Genomic DNA, 22,189 nt, shown 5'->3' on the forward strand with positions numbered 1-22,189 from the left:
GATCACAACCTGAGCCAAAACCAAGAATCGGATGCTTAACTGCACCACTCAGGTGCCCCAAGATTTATTTGAGAGAGGAAGTGGGGGGAAAGGGCAAGGAGGGAGAGAATCTTTAAGCAGACTCCCCACTGAGTGCCAAGCCTGATACGGGGCTTGATCTCATGACTAATGAGATCATGACCTGAGCCGAAACCAATAGTCAGCCACACAGGTGCCCCTGGGGGAATGTTATTACTGAGATAGAGAAGTGAGTAGGAGTAGAGGGTGTAAAGAAATTAAGAATTTTGTTGGAGCCATACTAAGGCTGATATATCTAGTAGATGCCCAAGAAATATTGGCCAGAAGCTGGATATACAGATATAAAGTGTAGGGAAGTGGTCAGCACTGAAATAAACCGGGGTTCATATAGAAATTAGGAGATAGGGAGAAGATGCTTATTGTAATCAATAAATGTTTGGATATAATTGTCCATATTTCTGAAGGAAAAGTAGAAAAACACTGTATCCTGTTGGGAAGTCACTATTACACAATTTGAACAAAATTAACATTTTTAAGTGCTTACTATGTGCCAGGCACATTTTCAAATACTTTATATTTGTTAAAATGATATTCTTACAAGTACTATTATGAGTCAGTTAATGTTTAATATCAACACGAAGCACAAAAATGGTCAAAGCAGGGTCTATCTAATAGAGGGTAAAGAATTAGATGGACCAGTAGGCTAAGAACAGCATAAATGCTTCTGCCAAACTCCAGGGGAGTCCTCAGACTCCATCTTAATAGTCATGAGATCCTGAGGTTAGTGACACTTTGTATTCATAGATGGAGGGTCTAAAGGCATCTTTCCCAGTTTGGAACTAGTCACTTTGCAGAAGCACCTGCAAGACTGGGTAGTACATGCATCTCAGCTGGTGACGAGATTGCCTTGCTTTTGTTAGACCACTGTTACATCCCAGAATTTCCTGTTTGATTCCCTTATGTGTCTGAGAAGGATTTTAAAAATAAGCAGCTTAAAAAAAAAACTAAAGGACATTGACAGTTCATATTGAGTGGGTCTTTATTTTTTTATCTTATATTTTAGAAAAAAAACAAAAACAAAAACTCTTGCACTGTTTTGGTTTGTCCTGATTATCAAGGGCTAAATCCTAGACTGCATGGAATAGTTCTGACTCAACTTGGTGATTTTTAGGAAACTTTGCTACCATAGAGCAGATGAAACCTGTTTGCCTTGTGTCAAAATGACTTTCATGTAAATTAACCTAATAGGCATTGGCTAGATATTACCTTGGTTACAAAATTTTTGCAGAAATGAAATTGACATATTAAAATGCATTCAACCTAATTTTATTGTGGAAAATATAAGCAAAAATTAGCCATCAGATAAACATACACAAACTAGCATATGAATTTGATAGTATACATATACACACACACACACATACACACACACACAAATCTTGTGCAGAGTTCAGGCTGATATTCTTTGACAGTGCTGGCAATTTCCATGCATAAATCATGGAATATGAGATTCATGAACCACACTGACTGAAGTGAATAATGATTCTGTAAAGTTTAAATCTGACTTTCTATGAAAGCCAGACTTTCTAGAATGAGGAATAACTTTTAAAACTCTGTGGGACATATCATATTAGAGACCATTATATTTATAAAAAGAAGGAAGAAAAAAAAATCTCACAGAATGAGAAAGGATTGTGTTTTAGTTTGTTTCTACTCATAGATTTTTCTCCTAACTCATTTCTGTTTTATGTACCTATGGAGTCCTACTGAGCTCTCCAATTTCACCTGTTGTGTGATGTGTTCATGGAGCTGATATATTTCTTCTTAACACTGTATGCAATGTAGAGCAAACAAGCAATTTGTAAGGGATTTTTTTTTTTTTTTGAAAAGCTGTAAGGGATAAGTCTATGGCCACAGAGCTTGATTAGCTAAAAATGGATTCTCTAATGAGGATATGATTACTAGCTAGCTTCAAGCTTTATGATTCTTTGCTGGAAATATCACTGATTTTCTGAAAGCCTTTTGGAAGAGCAAGTACTGGTCCAGAGTCATGTATATATCTTCTATTCCTGGCTTGTTCTGTTATTTATTAAATAGTATAATCTCTTCTCACTTCGGTTTTCTTATGTATGAAATAGGAATATGGTGACTATCTTTTCTGATGCAGTGTGATTGTAGGGATCAAATGAGAAAATACATTGATAACATAGAAACATGCATATAGTATAGTTATACAGATGTTATAATGTATTTTTAATCACCCAGATTTGCACGATCCAAATGAAACATTTTTAAATCAAGTATAGCTGAGATACATTGTTATATTAATTTCAGGTATGTGACGTAGTGATTTGAGAATTGGACACTTAGTCCTTGGGATGAACATTGTATAGTTACATCTGTCACTGTAGTAAGTTACTATGTTCTCTATGCTGTACTTCTCATCTGTGACTTATTTTATAACTAGAAGTTTATACCCCCTCACCTATTTTTCCATCCCCCCCATTCCCCTTCTCTCTGGTAACTACTGGTTTGTTCTCAGTATTTGAGTCTCTCTCTTTTTTCCCCCCACATATAATAGAAATCTTATAGTACTTGTCTTTCTCAGTCTGATTTATTTCACTTTGTGTAATACCCTATAGATATATCCATGTAACAAATAGCAAGATTTCACTTTTTTATGACTAATATTACATTGTCTGTATGTATATGTATACATACAAACATGTATGTTACATAAAAACATATTTCATGTGTTATTCATCTATCAATGAACACTTTGGTTTGTTTCCATATCTTGCCTATTGTAAATAATACTGTGATAAACATAGGGTGCATGTATCTTTTCAAATTAGTGTTGTCATTTTCTTTGGGTAAACATTCTACAGTAGAACTACTAGATCATTGGCATTTGTATTTTTAATTTTGTGAGAAAACTCCATACTGTTTTCCATAGTACTACATCAATTTATATACCCACCAGTAGTGCATGCGAGTTCCCTTTTCTCCACTTGGTGTGTCTAGTCTTTTGGATGGCTGTTCTGACTGGTGTTACCTCATTGTGGTTTGATTTGTATTTCCCTGATGATTAGTGACATTGAGCATCTTTTCATGTGTCTGTTGGCCCCAAATGAAATATTTTAATATTAACTTATCTTTTTGATCAACACCTTTAAAACTGATAGATTTTCAAAAGATAACTTTAAAAATTAACTTAAAAAATTGGCCTATTTAAAAACACAGATGATTATTGGTTTCTCTGTAAGTTAACTTTGCAAAAACATATGTATCAAAAGCAATTCTTAGAGAATTTTTTTGAAAAACATTCCTCCTAGGAATATAGAAAATTTTTTCTGAATATTATTTCAGAGGCTTGTACATTTTTTAAAGCTCCTTGATTACTTATTCAAATTTACTCACATTTTCCCATCTATTCTGAAGCACCATTATTCAAGGTGGTGTGGGCAGTGTGGTTGTCTTCAAGCAAAACTAAACAAAACTAAAACAAAACAAAACAAAATAAAAACAAAAGCAAAAAACAAATTAACCCTAAAATCAAAAAGGAAACTTCTCATATTCTACTCTTCTTGGGCCATGACAGTTCTTTTGTTTAATATGTCTATAAACAGACATGTCATTTGTTCATTCATTTGTTCAACATCAACTGTTTGTTGAGTATCTACTCTGTGCTAATGTATTGGGGCTAGAGCAGTGATAAAAGCAAACAAAGTCTTGGTCTTCAAAGATCTTGCATTCTCTGAGCCATATTACCATGTGGAGTAAAGAGCATTCTCAGCAGAGATCATAGCCGTTGTAAAGACATTGAGACAAGCTAGGCTGGCATGTGGGAAGATCAAAAAGGAGGTCAGGATGGCTGGAGCAGAATGAGTGAGAGAAGAGTGATACAAATGAAGATGTGGAAGTAGTCAGGGCCGATAACATAAGTGTTGAGACCAAGGTAAGAACATTGAAATTTATAGACGTGGTGTGCATAAAACTGTTAGATTAATGACTTTTTGCCATTCATTTAACATAATGACTTTTCCTCAAAATACTGTACCTAATGAATGTGACATGATGTGATGTTTTTATCAGTTTCAGCACATACTCATCAATTTGGCATATAGTTTTTATTCAGAATAATATATGGACAAATTTGAATTATGCAGCATGTTGGGATAAACCCACCATGTTTGGGTTTTCATCATTGCACAAAGTATGAGGGATGGAAGAATAGAATCTTCTACCATTTATTTGTTGAATACACATGCTCTATACATGTGTTTAAAGCACCTTCTTGCACTGGGTGTTATGTGCAACTAATGAATCATCGAACTTTACATCGGAAACCGGGGATGTACTGTATGGTGACTAACATAATAAAAAATCATGAAAAAAAAACACAGAAAAAATAAATAAATAAAGCACCTTCTTATCAAGCCTTAATTTGGCCCAAATGTTTTGTGTGTGTGTGTGTGTGTGTGTGTGTGTGTGTGTGTGTATGAGTGTGTGTGTGTGTGTGTTATACCTCAGTTTTTAAGTGAAGTTTGAGTACATAAGTAATCATGAACCCTGAATATTTGTGAAGAATAGGACACAGAATTATTCATGTACAAAAGATGACTCCCTTGCAAACTCCTCCATCACCCACCATTCACAATCAAGACTTTCTTCCTCTTTTGGCAAGTACCTCTTTAAAAAATATGTTGTATCAAATTGTATATATTTATTTACTTTCAATTTTTTGCCTATATGAATTTGTTCTCATTCAGTTTTTCTAAATGTGAAAACTGGGTATTTTGGGTTGAGGGTAGAAGGTATGATAGTTTTCATTAAAATTAATGGATTTTAAAAATTAAGTACTTTTCACTTATGGCAGAGTGTTGAAGGATAAATGAAGCTCATTAGGTGAGAAAGAACTGTGTTTTGAGATGAGAGGACCATGAAGGACCAAGGTAATTGAATAAGGGTTGTCTGTTTCAAATTGACTTTCTCTCTGGAGCTCTAGATACAGTGTCAGACTTTAAACAGCAATTTCTTTTGCTAGTAAGAACCAATGACAACTACACAAATAACAAAATCTCTGCATTTGAGTGCATACCATCATGTTTACTTAGCTAGATACAATTGCAAAAAAAATCTTTATCACAGCCCAGGGTAGAGGTAGAATACCAACTGTTTAATTTGTTTTTGGTTAAAGCTGATTTCTAAAAAAAATTTTTAATTTCAGATTCTTCAAATAAATGCTCCCTTTATATTGCAAAGTATTTTTGTAGATTCCGTTTTCTACTGTTTTTTCGTCTTTGAATAGGGCCCAGGTGTACAGGATAGGTATTTCTTAATATTTAGGGTACATGGAATATCCTTATTGTTTTCTTTTCAGATCTAAATTTGGAAAACCCCAATGTGATTCCTAACAGATAGTTATCTAAAGCATTAGTTACTGGATGGCTTTGTTTGACTCTTAATGTTCTGTCAATGGAGGCCTATAATTTTTCTTCAGAGAATATAGCTCATCCAGATTTATGTTCCTCATGGAGAGTTAGAATGAGTTTGAAGGTACAAGCAACTCTAATGACTAGTCATCTTGCTTTTAGAATTCTAAAAAGGAGGAATTCTCCCTCCCCCCGCTAGCACTGTACACTCTACCAATAAAATGCTTCCTATCATTCATTTGCCTTTTCCTGACGCTACCAAGTAGCCCTTTCTTTTTCTATTTTTCTTTTCTATGCCCCCATCCCTTACCTCTGTCTTTATCTCTATATTTATGTCTTTCTATCTCTACCATTATCTCTTACATTCCAGATCATAAGAGATTATATTTCTGAGTTAGCCATGGACAGAGCTTTTATACCTGGCTCCCTGAAGTCACTGGTCATCTCCTAGATAACGGATTTAGTTCATGTACCATGTCCTGATCTAATTTGTTATACCAAGGAAATAGGGTAAAATGGTATGAAGCGTAACAACATAAGTACACATAATTAGTTCCAGACTCTGTTCAAGAGCAGTTTGTTGGCATAGCAAGAACTTAATGGTTTTATATCCAGAATAATCACTCCCTCTCTCCCCCCTTTGCCCCTCCCCCTTCCTCCCCTCACCCCCTTCCTCCCTCTATTGAGCTGCTCATAGAAGACTTCTTATTTGTACCATTTCTCAATAACTAGATTTCTGTGGAAAACCATATAGCACTGTTCATCCTTAGTCACTTCCTACTCTGTTGTGTACTGGAGGCATATTCTCTAACTGGAGGTAGAAATTATTACACTATTAAGATTGGGCAAAGTGAGGAGCATGACTCTTTCTCAGCATGGCTCAGAGGGTAATTCCCATGTAGTTGGGTTGTGGACATATGGTTTTTAGACTTACATTACTCTTGAATACCAAAGTGTTAAGATAGTATGATGGTTCAAATATTTTTTTATTCATTGAGGGAAAATAATGTTATTTTGGCTACAGGGGTAGATTACGTAAAATAATCCATTCCTAGTAATGATGAAGGTAAATTCTCCAAATGTTATTTGTAATTTATCATATGCTGTTATTGCCAGGTAATTTCTTAAATTTTGGAAATACTTACAGGTATTATAATCAACATGTTAGTCACATTCCAAAAGCCCCTCTTATTCTGCTGTCAGAAATACTTAAAAGCAAAGGTCCAAATTTACAATGTCAAATGATTGAGACCAAATAGGTAACACAAATGAATGGAAAAGGCATACTATAATATGATTAGGAGTGGGGGGAACCATGGCCAAGTAGAAAATATGTGCCATGTCTAAAATAGTCCAAAATAAGATTTACATTTCTCAGAACACTGTTGTGGCACATGAATACATATGAGCCACATTGGGGTTATGGACTGTCAAATTATAGCATGTGCCTGTTCATTTTTTTTTCCCTAAATAACTCACCTGGTAAGAGAAGAAAAAATAACAAAATGTAGTCCAGGGTAAGAGGGGATTTCTTAATCTCATGTATAGGAAAACCAGACTAGTTTATGGGGAGAAAAATACAAATTGTAGGGCAGAAGAAGAATGAATTGAACAGATGCCAAACCTGTAAGAGACTTGTGGAGATGACAAATATAACCTTAGATAAATTGTTTCTTTTCTTCAGAGCATGAAGCCTAATTTTGAGATTCATTGAACTTCTCATCTTATATGCCTCTGCTGAAAACTAATCCCAATGAGACCTCCTGTGACCAGCCAATTTAATATTGTGATCACCCTGGCACTCCTAATCCTCTTAACCTTGTACTACTTTTCCTTTTACCCACAGCGCTGACCCATAACACTGATGTTATATAACAAGAAGTAATATGTATGTACCATAGTAACATTCTAACATGTTATATATCATGGTCATTACTTAACTGTCTATTTTCCTTGCTAGGATGTAAACTAGATGAAGGCAGATACATCTTCGGATGTATCCCAAGGTCCTAGAATAAATCTTGAAACAAGATAGGCTCTCAAAAAATATTGGTTGAGTGAAAAATATAAGTGGACACGGGTATGGATAATTGCAGGTAGCAAATAAATTTGCTGTTGAATGACCTAATATTGTTGCAAAACAGGAAGAAGGGCTATCTGTTTAGAGGTAAGGATTTGAAGGAGTAGCAGGGTCTTTGAGTAGAATGGTGAATACTTTAGGAAGCTAAAGTCATGAATAGAACATCATCTGTCCTAGTCTATTGAAACCCTATCTAAAGGTGGATGCTTTAATTTTGCTATGGTAAGCTTGGTTCTGTGATTTCCCCCCCCTTTTGCAAGACACTGAAGCCTGTGGCAAAGGAATCATGTACTTAAATTGAATTAAAGTAGTAGATTAGTGGATTGGAAGTTACCCAAGAACAGAGAACACTGTTAAGATAACAAGACAGTGATTAAAGCATTGGATACAATAGAGTCTAAAGAGGAAATAAAGCCAAGGTGAGACATTAGCCTGGAAGAAAATTTAGGCTTTTTTTTTTTTTTTTTTAAGTATGCAGAGATATCAGAGAGAACAGCAAGCAGGAATACTTAGAAAAGGGTGTAAGAACATTATGGTGAGAATAGTGCTTTGTGAAAGCAAGTTACATGAGAACAGAGATTATTATCTGTTTGGATCATTGCTGTATACCCAGAAGTGCTTCGCACATAGTAGGTCCTTAACGCATGCTTGTTGGATGAATGGTGAGGTCCAGAATGTCACCAGGAGAGTAGGTTCCTATGGTACAGGACAAGGAAAGAGTTTTGAGATGAGAGGGAGAAGAGTAGCAATGATCAAATTGCTGAATGATTCATACCTGCTCTTTGATGCTTCTGTGAAAACCGAAAAAAGCAATTGGAGGCCTTGTGTTAAAGACCCTTAATTGCAGGCCCATATGGCTAGTAGGTCTGCACATGGCAGATTGGATGGAGGGTAGATGTCATGAATGTTGAAAAAAGAGGGATTTTCTGTATCAGAGTGGAAAAATAGTAGTTTTGAAATGAAAAAAGACTAATTTGATCCATACTAATTTTGCCTCCGATGCCTGAAATATAGGGGACTGGCTGACAGAACAAATTCTCCAAAAAGTTATAGCAGGAACAAACCAAGTTTCATTTAAGGCAAAGGGGTAGAAGTAGCATGCTGTGAACATTCAGAAGTGTAAGAGGATTGATTTACAATGGAATAGTTCTTCCAAAGGGTGCATGGTTAAGAGGAAAAAGGCTGAAGAGGGGGCAAGGGGTAATTATGGGGGAAGAAAATTCTTCGGATGATAAATTATAAAGTAGGACCTACCAGTACCTCTGGAGAAGGATAGATAAACCTCCTCAAAGGGTAGTAGCCAGTGTTTTGAGAGAATCAAAATACATTTCAGTGATATTAGCATTTATTATTTGTAACTAAAATAAGGTTATTATGCTCTGAGAGTATCACTATAATTAATACTTACTTATTGAGCATTATGATAAGCCCTACATGACATTAACTCATTTAATTCTTATAGGAGGTAACCACTATCTTTCTCCATAAACTGGGGCTCAGGGAGGAAGAGTAGCTTGCCCAAAGGTACAGACAATAAGTAGAAGAGTCGAGACTTAATCACAGAAAGTTTGATTATTTTTTAAGATTTTATTTAATGAGAGCAAGAGTGAGTGAAAGAGAGAGTGCGCATGAGCGTGGGTGGGGGCAGAGGGAGAGGGAGAAGCGACTTCCTGACTTCCTCCAGAGGACCCTGAGGTCATGACCCAAGCCAAAGGCAAAGGCTTAACTGATTTAGCCATCTGGGCACCCTGAAAATTTGATTTTTAAATCCTTCATTCTTAACCACATCTGCCATACTTCAAATCTCAGAGTTCTTCCCATCTTAATATAAAATAGGCTTCCCTTCTTGATTTACATTTCAGGTTTTCAGTGTTCCAAGTGCGTCTGACTCTGCCAGCCTCGCATAGACACAACTCTTAGTGACATAAACATGAAACTGTAAGATAACACTCAATTTTGAAGATGTGTGTTGAGAGTACAAAATAGCGTTGTTTTAAAATAGAAACTAAATGATTTGAAGTTTTGGTATGAATATATATGAAAATTTCACTGAAAACAGTGAACAAATTCTAATTTACTGGCTTCTGTTGGAGATTGGGAAAGGGAGCAAAGATAAAGAGAACAGACATTATATGTGTACTGTATATTTTAGACACATGATTTATATGCATAATCTAATCAAATTTACCTAACAACTGTGTAAGGTATGTATATAAATGCAGAAACAGTTTCAGAAAGGTTAAGGTCTTACAGTTATCAAATGGCAGATCTGGGATTTTTGAAGTCAAGTAGAAATACTCTGAAGTATTCCAAAAATTTATTTCACTACCCTGTGCTTCCTGATAGGAATATGATCCAATTAGAATTTAGCTCTGTGCACACATTTTATGGGAAAATCTGTGTAAATGAAAAGCATCTGGTTAAATATAGGGGTGCCAGATAGTTTGGTCTGCTATGTGTACTAAAACAGACTAAAATTTGCCCATGTGCAGAAAAAATGATAGTCTATATAGGAAATTAGATAAAATTCAACATATTCCATTTCACTTCATGGAGATTTAATTAAAATGTAAATTTTAATCCTAAATGAAAACAACAGCAATAATAATTAACATTTACTGAACAATTACTGTGTGTAAGACGCTATGCTAAGCACTTTACATATATATATTAATCATTACAAGTGTATTGGGTCCTCATATCTTGGGTTCTGTCTCTCCAGCTTGATCAGAATGTTTTATATCAGTGGTTCAATGGTACTGATCCATAGATTGGGGCTGGTCTGGGTTCAATGAATACATCCCAGATAAAATAAACAAGCTAGGAAGAGGACCTTATTTAAATAAATATATTTATTTAAAATAAGTTTCCCTAACAAATGAAAGCTTTCCCTAATGTGACAAAAATACATATCTTACTGATTTAATATTCACTGTGTTGTATTAGTCAGTCCGTGGATTACTCATGGCTCTAACAATTAATTCCATACTTGCATGTGACATATGAGTTGTATCAAAACGTTGAATATGTTTAATAAATCTGTAGATTTTAATTTTCCAAAATAATGATCCAATCTCAGAAATGAAGATTGTGTCCAGAGCACCCAACCATCCTAAAATGTAGACAGAGCTCCTTTTTTCCCCCATAAGTGACAACATTAAAATCCAATTTATTTTTTCAAATGAAGAATTATCATACTTAGTCAAATATAGTACATGCAGATCATGACGGTGAATTTATAGAAGGATCCCATTGGAGTACTAGAATGTTCTAGTATACACAGTAGGGCTTACAGTAGTGTAGTTACTACATACAGCAATTGAAGTATATGCTAAAATCCCCAGTGATGTTGATCTGGCAATTAGGCTCATTCTTTTGTATCTTTAGATAAATTTAGGTTATTATCCCAAATTATAGGTCTACAAAGTGAGTATGTATACTGAAATACAAGGTCACATTATAATACCTTTTTTTCTACAAAACTGACATTTTTTGATGTGCTTGTTTGAATATTTTTATTCAATATTAGATACTTGGTGAACTCAAGATCAATAGCATGTGAACTTCAGTGATATTTATGAACAGAGTTGGCTTTAATTAGAGTAAGCCTACAGAGTGTAATGTGAAGGGCACACAGTGGTATGTCCTTTCTTCAAAATCTCTCTCCTGTTGGCCCTACCTTAAGGCATAAAATTAATTTATTCTTAAGGCCTTGAAAGCTACTGCTAAAAGACAAATGTTACCTGTGAAAGATCAAGCACTGCTTTCACTTTAGAATTCAACTGTTTTGTTAACTTTGTGGTCACTACTATCTGTCTTACTATAGAGCCCATTTGACCAAATTTACATGGCTCAAAAAAAAAAAAAAATGCAGTAAGTGATGTTTATAAAGTAAGCAAAAAACAAAAAGTCATTATCTCTTGAAGGATACCTTTATATATATGTTCTTTAATATCTGCTTTATTTTCCAGAAAATATCTAAAAATAATTTCCATATTACTTTGAATTCAATAAACTATTTTGAGTGTAATAGTGAAGTGACTATTTAGACTAAATACATTGAAATGATTATTAGTTTTCCTTGTAAAGAAATGGTCAGATTGTGTCTTTCATGGTAGGCAGAGCTACTGACGAGCTCACACCTGGTGAAGGTTCACAATGAATGCCTGATTTGGACACTTTAGTTTTGTGTTATGGGATATTATGCCAGATTAAAGGAAGAGTTGACTATAACCCTTTTGTTTTCTGCGTATACTTTGCAAATGAGGCTTTGCCTGCTTTTCTACCCTTACAGTTTGTGACCTTGTCAGTAATAAATATTCCATACATTTTTAATGAAATTATTTAATAAAACATTATCAAAATTTATATGTGGTTTCATATAATGGGAAGAGCTTATTGTACCGTACTATTGTAAGAAATACTTTACGGACAAAAAAAAAGATGAAACATAGTAATTACATATTAGGTGTCAGACAAGGCTGTGTTTAATTTTAATATGTTTAATTATATATCGGAATTGTTCAGAGGTATTTTATGTTCAGGGAGGCACCATTTTAGAGAGGAACGAGGTAAGATTTCTTTAGAATATTTCTTTGCATTTACTTACCATTCTCATTTAAATACTCCTTCCTTTTAAGATGTCCTTCCTAAAATTTCATCAACCAAATGAGTTTTGTTCTTAGGCGAAGTAGGAAAATAAAGAAAATGCTTCATGCATTTATTCATTCTTTCATCCAGATGGTATTTGTTGAATATCTGCCATATGCGAAATGCTGAGGATACTACAATTAACAAGGCATGTGTTTGCAGTCAGGAGCTCTCAGTAGGGTGCAGAGAGAAAAGACCACCAAAGATGACAGTCCAGTGTGATAAGAACCATAATAGAGAAATGCACAATCTTGGCTTTTCTCATCACCTGCAGAGATGGGATGGTGAAACTGGAGTGGTGGTAGATATATTTCTAGAAAGACTTCCAAGAGCAACTGAAGCATGAGTAGTCCTGAAGAATAAAGTAGAAGATCATCAGGGTAGAGGAAAGAAGTTCCAAAAACAGGAGGAATCAGTAAATTTATAAAACAGAATCATAAAGCATAGTCTATACAGGGAAATAAAGTAGTTTGGGATGGATGAATGTGAGATGCTTTAGGGGAGCATGGATAGATACATGATGAAAGACATGGTATACACCAGGTAATGAAGGAGCTTATAATTATACCAAGGACTGTCATTATCACCTAAAAGGCCATGAGCAACCACTGAAGAATCTTGAGCAGAAATGGTGGGAGTTGGATTTTAGAAAGCTTATTTTAGCATGAGAGTGATGGAGAATGGTTAGGTGGCCAGATTGGAGACAGAATTATTAGGAGACTTTAATGAATGGTGAGATTCTGTTCTAGGGCAATAAGAGTGGGCATGTTGAAAAGGAGACATCATAGCTATGATGCTTAGGTGTCGCAGGACCTTCTTATTAACTGATGTGGGGGCAAGCAGGGTAAGAAATTTTTCTAGGATATGGCCTTATTTTTACTTTGACTTTTATTGGTAAAATGAAAGTTATAATAGGAAAAACAGCTTTGTTGAAGACTGCAGAGAAGATGGAGCTCAACCATATTGTATGTGTTGACTCTGAACTATCCTCAGGACATTCTGACCAATGGCGATGACTGTAAGGGGGAGAAAAACCTATGGAGTAAGAACAGACCATAGAGTTGAATTTCCTGTGTCTGAGTCCTAGATCTATTTACTAGCTAGGGGATACTTGGAGAAATACCCAACCTAATGTAAGCCTTAATTTCCCCATGTGTAAACAATTATTATAAACATTAAATGAAATATTTCATAGTAAATGCATATCAGGGCATGGCATATAATATACTCAACCAGTTTTGCTGCTATTATCACTATAAAAATAGGCATATTTGAGTCTTATGTTCAAGAGAAATAAGTGGACTAGAGAGGTGGATTTAGAGCTGTGGATTTGAGAGTCATCAGCTTGAGTGATTTTACTTTTTCATCCAGTTATCTGTTGTTACAGTCTTGCTACTATAATCACTGCTTAACAAACTCCAAATTATTGAGTCTTCAGATCAGCTGTGCATCTCTTCTGGTCTTAGCTGGGCTCTTTTATATTTCTATAATCAGCTGTGGGTTGCTAATTTGGTATGGGTTGTCTCATGTTGGATGGTTGGTGAGATGTTTACTAGTTTAGAATGGTCTCAGTTATTTTTCATATGTGTCACAAATTTCCCCAGCAGATTTCAGTATGTTCTCATGAGAGGCAGATCTACAAGAGTAGACAAGCCCAATTATACATAAAAATACATATACTTTCTTATCAAGCCTTTGCTTGAATGATTAATAACATCCCTTTGCTTAGGCTATAAGAAGTCACATGGTTGATCTCAGTCACACCAAGAGAACTACAATGTTAGAGGACAAAGGGGCATAGATATGGAGTATGAGACATTGAGACTATTAATTCAGTCAATCGATCATTCTATTTATTGACCTAGAGCCAAGAAATCACACTGTGACCATAAGGTAAAACTAGATTTTTTCTTCCTCTCATAAATTGGACTCTTTCTATTCCATGATTTCTCCTCCCTCCCCCACAGCTGCTATGTGTGAGTTGTTACCTTTTCATGTACTTAGCACGGAACGTTTCTATATCAGGTTTCTGAAGTGGAGCCACTTTAAGACTTCCTGTGTTAAAGGCAACACACAAAATACTGTTTTGATAAAAATGATTACTATCCCTGAGTCATTCATTCCATAAATATTTATTGAGCATTTTTAATCTTTTAGATCCTATTTTGGGTGCTAGAATAGTGGTAAATAAGTTAGACATGTTCCTTTATCTTATGAACTTACATTCTACTAGGGAAAAACAGACAAGCAACAGGTAACCAAAAAACATAAGAGGTTTTCGAGCATGGTATAGCACAGGAAAAAGATATGGCAGAGGCAGAATGAGTTTATCAAGAATGATTTAGAGTGGTAGGAACACTAGATAGGATAGTTAGGAAGGTCTTTCCCAAATAGATGGGTTTTGAGGTGAAACATCTGGGAGTCCATATCAGTCATGTGAGATCTGGGGAGAGGATTCTGGGTGGAGAGAGTAAAAAGTGCTGAAGGCCTGAGGTCGAAACAAGCTTAGTTCATTGGACTGTCAGGAAAATCAGACTGCTGAGGAACGATGAATGAATACAAGTTTAGAAGAGGTCAGACGCTTGGACCTTTGTGTGCCATTGTAGCATTTGGAGTTCATTGCAATTGCAAAGGGAAGCCATTGGAGAGTTTTAAGCAGGAGAGTGACAAGCTATAATTTTTGAGGACTGAAGATCACTGGGAGAGTTTAATGGCTATATTTGTATCTCCTGGTCCAGAACCCTCATCTCCTTAGAGCATATGACTCATGCAAGTCAACCCTGTTGGTACGGTGATTTTCCAGTCACTGCCAGTTTAAAATTTAGTTTGTCCTGATAACTGTTGAGACAAATGAAGGTGTAATTGCAATCTTAGTTACTATACACAATTTAATACTTTTTCTCCATCTCTTCTTCATCAGAAAACTTTAAGGAGTTTGTATTTCACCTACCACCTAAAGAGTAAGAATTGTTCACATGGAGGATAGGAAGGTAGGAGGAAATAGAGAAAGTTTTCTAGTTTCTAGTATAACCAGTTCACAGCCAGCCCTGTCTCCTGATTCTATTCTGCATCCCCTATGAACACCCTCCACAGTTCCCTACTGTTGGGAAGATCACACGTTTCTTCAATTATTCTTTCTCCAGCAATAGGTCTATTCTTAATTCTCAGCCAATTTGACCTATTTGCTCCACTGAGGGGTTTCTTGGTGGGCAGGGTGAGGAGAAAAGGATAGTGGAGAGGAGGGACTTGCAAACTTACTGTCCTACATGGCCTACTGTATCTTACTGAAAACCTAGGAATTACTATAAAACAAGTTGCTCTACAAGAAATTGAGTTAGCTTTAATATTTTGCCTTCTTTCTATGCTTGTCCCCTATGGTTCAGCAACTTAAGCTGTGCTCAGTGATCTACAGTGGCAAATAGCCCTAGTCCCTATGTTTAGAACCATTCCCTGACCCCAATTCAAGAAAAAAGTATCTAGTGGTAGGGAGAATATCTTCAAGGGAATATTCATGTACAAACCAGATCTCTCAGTGAAAAAGGTAATACATCAAGGAAAATTATGGTGCTAACAATGTAACCCTCCTCCAGGGGAAAGACAAAAAATTCTAATATTCCAGAAAGATTTCTTTCCCTGCAAAAACAAAACAAAACAAACAAACAACAAAAAACGAAACAAAACAATACAACCTTTTCCATCCAGAAGCTTTTAATCATCTCCTCTTGCAGGTAAGAGAGGACCAGATTTCTTTTTTTTTTTTTTTTCAGCTTTATCAATGGACCCTGTCTAATTCCAGATAATATTTAAATTCAATTTAGCCATCTCCATTTTTTTGTTCACTGAAGACTAGGCTAGGAATTGTCACAAGGGAGGAATGCACAGATAAATATTCCAGGCGTTGTTCCATTATGTGTTATTTTTAAATTATAGCTTTTTATGCCATATAAAGGACAGATTGGAGGGCCTGGGTGGCTGAGGTCCTGATCTCAGGGTCCTGAGGACAAGAGCTCTGCATTCAGGCTCCCTGGTGGGGAGTCTGCTTCTCCCTCTCCCTCTGCCCCCCCTAGGTCTGGCTTACTCAGGTGCTTTCTTGAATAAATAAAATCTTTTAAAAGTACAGATTATGGAGTGATGACATGGGTGGGTGGAGGTGGTAAGGCACATGTAGAAGCAAGAAGAGGGGTTAGGAGGCCATTATGGATAATTCAGGAAAAAAATAACTTGGACGAACAAAACCATATTATATGGGGCACCTGGCTGGCTCAGTTGGTGGAATATGTGACTCTTGATCTTGGGGTTGTGGATTCTAGCCCCACATTGGGTGTAGAAATTATTTAAAGATAAAATCGTAAACAGAAAAACACCATGTTGTATTTTCTTCCATAGAGTGCCTAACAGAGAAATAGACATAGAACATTTCTCTCCCCCCACTCTCTCCCCCTCTCTCTTTCTCCTTCTCTCTTTCTTTCTCCTTCTCTCTATATCTTTCTCCTTCTCTCTCTCTGTCTTTTTCTCCTCTCTCTCTCTCTCTCTCTCTCTCTCTCTCTCTCCTAAAAGCCTTGGTGGGGTCGTTTAGAAACAGAATTTTATTGACCTGTTACATATATTTTCATACTACATATAATTCAATTTGACAAATCCTCTTCATTCCCCAATCTCACTCCATTGGTATCTTGGTCTCTTCTTATAGTGTAAAAATATATAGCCAGTTAGAATGACACAAGTGTAGAGAGTGGGGCTGAGTGGTGTGACTGGTCATAAATGAGCTGAATTAAGAAGTTTGTACTCCAGAAATTTCCTTTCGTTAAAATGAGATCTTAGTGCTTTACGCACTGGACCTCTTGCTCAGACTCTTTTGGGAGGCTGAGTCCCTAAGATTATACCTTTCCTGAGGTTACAAATGGTACTAGAGGTAAAAGCATAGCTGTCAGCAATAATGTAGATTTATTGGACGGGTGAATAAACAGGTCTGTGTTTGTTGAACCTTCACCAGTTGTTAAGCACTACTGTGCCCTCCCTCCCATCAGTCTGCAATAAATACAGGTGAGTTACTGTTTATGTCTTAGAAGGCTAATATAGCTGGCTGCTCTTTCTATTTGTTTGCAAAAACAGTTCCTTTAGAGCTTTGCAATTCACAGTATGGTCCATGGAAGGCAATATCAGCCTTCCATGATCTAGGAGCTTTTAAAAAATAGAGAATCTCAGGCACTGCCTCAAACCAACTGAATTTAATAAGATTCTTAGATTTTACTGTATATTAACATTTTAGAATCTCTAGAATAACAGCTCTCAATAAGAGTGGGACACTAGAGTGTCCATGTAAAACTTTCAACAGCATGTAAAAACTGGTGTCGTCCCTCAGGTCAATTAAGTCAGAATATGTAGGATGCAGTCCAGGCATTGGCATCAAAAAAATAAATTCCACAGTTGATCTTGAAATTCTCTGGGGCTAGGAGTCACTAGATGACTTCCAGCCCAGGAATTTCAACATGGAAGGAGCTATAAAGAGAACTTAGACTGTACATCCCATCTTTCCCCACTGATAAAGTATGGGAACAGGAACAAAGGAATTCTACAGAGTAACTTGGCTAAATTAGGTAGGTCAGTCTCCTTTCTGGAAGAGTGGCTGTCTCAGTCACCTATGCCAATCAAGTCACTCTGAATGAGAGCCAAAAGTTGGATTGGCTCTCATATGTTGGATTCCCATCTTTGGACTCAGTGATTCCAGATGATATGATCCTGGTGTCCTAAGTCTCCTATAACACATGTTTCTGAGCTTCTACTCTGGCAAAGAGGAGAGAGTACAGAAGGAATCAGGCACAGGAGTGCAGCAACAATACCAGAAGCTTAGTTACTTTTATAATCACAACTCTGAGAGGTCCAAGCTCCCACTCTAAAATATCTAACTTTTTTTCACTAAACTCTAAATCATGAGATCCACTTTCCTGGATTTATCTAAGCTGTCCATTTTTCTTGCTGAATATGAACCAGCAGAATTTTCATTTCTGATATAGACAATCTACTTCAGAACACAGGGAATGGAAAATTAACCTTGCCTATGCATTTTATTTCTTACCAGCCTGAGTGTCTGTAATACAGTAAACCTGTGTTGACTTTCAGCAGGCTGGGCAGTCTCTCTTTCATACTGATCTGCTAGAAATCTAGATTGAAGTCTTGTTTTTCTTTTTGTTCCACTTTAGTACTATTTATTTAAGAACTCTCTGTGGCTGGGGCGCCTGGGTGGCACAGCGGTTAAGCGTCTGCCTTTGGCTCAGGGCGTGATCCTGGCGTTATGGGATTGAGCCCCACATCAGGCTCCTCCGATATGAGCCTGCTTCTTCCTCTCCAACTCCCCCTGCTTGTGTTCCCTCTCTCGCTGGCTGTCTCTATCTCTGTCGAATAAATAAATAAAATCTTAAAAAAAAAAAAAAGAACTCTCTGTGGCTGCCTTGCGGATGCTGCATTCCAGTTTTTGTTTTTTTAAATTTTTTAATTTACTATTTTTAGGAAACCTTTGTACAGGTAGAGTGAAGTTAGGCTGTTGGGAGGAGGCCTCAAATTATTGACATTGAAGGGATTAATTGATGTTTGCCAAAATGTTTTATGTTAGGCCAAAAGCTTTAGAGAGAAACAGTGTTTTGAATCAATCAGTTTAGGAAAAATAAGGTACATCAGAGGATTAAGGAAGAAGGCAGAGTAGGAAGCACCAGGAATCTGTCTTCCCACCCAAACAACAATTGAACTAGAAGAATCTGTTTGCTGTAAATAGTTTGGACTCTGAAGTCTATCGAAGGCTTAAAACTTGCAGGGGAAACAGAAAAGTATGGCCATTTAAAGGAGAAAAAAAAATGAACAAACTATTTCTGAAAAACACCCAATGGCAGATCTACTAGACAAAGACTTTAAAACAGTAGTCTTAGAGATGCTTAAAGCACCTAAGGTGTAGAGAAAGTCAAGAAAACAATGCACTCCATGAGTATATCTTAGAGTACATTCAGCCTCTTGGATAGTTGTGGTTACGTCTTTCATCAATTTGTCTTTCTTCAAATAGGCCTCCATGCTAAATTGCAGTTAATTTTGGCCAATTTTAGCTACCTCAGCCCCATGGAAGGAAGCCGAGCATACATTCCTGGAGCAACCTGCACACACACAGGTTGTAGAAACTAGGATGGACAAAAAGGACCCATCCTCCAAATATTGGAGATCTGTGCTCTGACCCGTAAAGCCTGCTTCTGATCACAGAGGTGCAAAGAGTGGGATGGCCATTGATGTTGGACTTTCTGCCATTGTTGCAAGCCCCTCCCCTCAGGCAGGAGTGATTTCTAGGGTATTTAAAGGGATAACACCCTTTTTTCTCCTCCTCCTTCATTCTTTTTCCCCGTTTTGGGAACCAGATATTAAAGACTAAGGCATTAAAAGGCAGCTGCATATACAAGGAAAATTAGAAAGTGACCATACATGCCCAGGGAAAGGCTCAGAAAAGTCCTAGGAAGACTCTAAGTTTACACCTTAGGCTGATTCCTGACTCAGACAGCCTATAACAAAACAGTAAATACTGGAGAATGGGCAGAATATGATTTCCAGAGTTAATACATTGTTAGATCCAAATATCCAGCTTTCAGTAAAATTCACAAGGCATACAAAGAAATTCTCCAAGGAGTCCTGCAGGATGAAATGATTAAAGGACACTAGACAGAATGTCTGTGCCCATACTACTCAGAGCCATATGAAGAAGTCTCCGTAAAGGTAAATACATGGAGAGCTATAAAAGCTAGAATTGTAACAATGAATTGTAACTCTACTACTTGTTTTCTACATGATTTAAGATAATACATCTTAAAACAGTCTGAAAGCTACTATCATTGTAACTTGAGTTTGTAGCTCTACATTTTATTCTCTACAGGATTTAAGAGACCTTTAAAAAGAATTATTAGCTTCTGTTTTAGGACATAGACTATATAAAGATGTAATTTTGTGACAACAACAACCAAAAGATGTGTGGAAAGAGCTGTGAAAGGAGCAGTTTTTGTATATTATTGAAGTTAAGCTGGCATAAATTCAGATTTCAGTGTTATAACTGTAGTATGTTAAATGTAATCTCCAAAGAGAATAGCTAGATAATATACACAAAAGGACATAAGAAAATAATTTAAACATAACAGTGTAAAAAAAAAAGTAATCATGTAAACCCAAAAGATAGTAATACAGGAAATGAAGGACAGAAAAGCTATAAGGCATATAGAAAACAAGTAGCAAAATTAAAAAAGTTAGTTCTTCCTTATCAGTAATTACTTTTTTTTGAGGTAAGATTAACATACAGTGTTATATTAGTTTCATGTGTACATCAACAATTAAATTTAAATATATTAAAATCTCCAAATTAAAAGACAAATATTTACAGAACAGATAAAAAAAGAAGGTTGAGCCATATGCTGTTCACAACAGACATTAGAGCCAAAGACACAAATAGATTGAAAGTAACTCAATGGCAAAAATATTCCATGCAAATAGTAACGAAAGGAAATCAGGCATGGCTAGCGTAATATCAGACAAGATAGGCTTTGCGTTAAAAAAACAAACAAACAAACAAAAAAACAAAACTAGAAGAGAAGGTCATTGTAGAAATAAGTTTCAATGCAGCAAAAAGATAAAACATTTATGTACCTAATAATGACCATCAAAATATATGTAGCAAAAACAGAATTGAAAGGAGAGATAGACAGTTCTTCCATAGTAATAGGAGGCTTCAGTACTTTGTACTCAGTAATGGATACAACTACCAGACAGAACATAAGGAAATAGGGGACTTAACACAATAAACCAACTAGATCTCACAAAGAAAAACATTCTGCCCAACAGCAGCATATATGTTCCTTTCAGGTGCACATGGGACATTTTTTTCAGGAAAGAGCATAAGTTAAACCACAAATTAAACCCAGTAGATTATAAAAGACATTATACAAAATATCTTCTCTGACCACAATGACTGCAGTTTAGAAATCACTAACTGAAATAAAACTAAACTATGCAAATTTGTGGGAATTAAACACACTCTTAAGCAACTAATGGTTCAAAGAAATGAAAATGGAGGTTAAAAAATAGATGCAGATGAAAAATGAAATCATAATATACCAAAACGTGAGATGCATAGGAGTGTTAAGGGGGAAACTATTGCTATAAATGTTTACAGTTAAAAAAAACAAGAAACAGCCTAACTTTACATAATAAGCAACTAGAAAAAGAACAAACTAAACCAAAAGCTGGCAAAAAGGAGACAATAATAAAGATTAGAACAAAGATGGAGAATATAAAAAAGTAAAGACAATGAAATTGAAAGTTGGTTCTTGGAAAAGATTAGCAAAATTGACAAAAATTTAGCTTGATTTTTAAATATTTTTTAAATATTAAAGATTTGAAAAAAACATTACTAAAAATGGAAATGACAATGGGAACATTACTGATTCTAAAGAAATAAGATTTTAAGAGTATTATGGACAATTGGATGACTTAGATGAAGTGGACAAATTCCTGGAAACACAGAACTTATCAGCAGGAAATCATGAAGAAATAGAAAATCTGACTAGACTCATAACTAATAAAGATACTGAATCAGTAATCAAAAATCTCCCAAAAAAGAAAGCCCTGAACCTGATGGATTCATTGGGGAATTCTATCAAACATTTAAGAAGAATTACCATGATTCTTCACAACTTTTCCAAAAAATTGAGGAGGAAATATTTCCTAACTCACTCTGTAAGACCATCATTACTTTGATACCAAAGCCAAACAAAGACATTATAGGAAAAGAAAACCACAGATCAATATCCTTCATGAACACTGATGCAAAAATCCTCAAAAAAAATACTAGCAAACTGAATTGACCAGCTTGTTAGAAGGATTGTACACCATGACCAAGTAGAATTTATTCCTGGTTTGCAAGGATCATTTAACATGAAAATCTGTCAATGTAATGTATTAACAGAATGAAGGGAGGAGGGAAACACAT

The sequence above is a fragment of the Ursus americanus genome, chromosome 1, assembly GCF_024610735.1.
Source record: "Ursus americanus isolate L20-20 chromosome 1, mUrsAme1.1.p, whole genome shotgun sequence".
Classification (NCBI taxonomy): Eukaryota; Metazoa; Chordata; class Mammalia; order Carnivora; family Ursidae; genus Ursus; species Ursus americanus.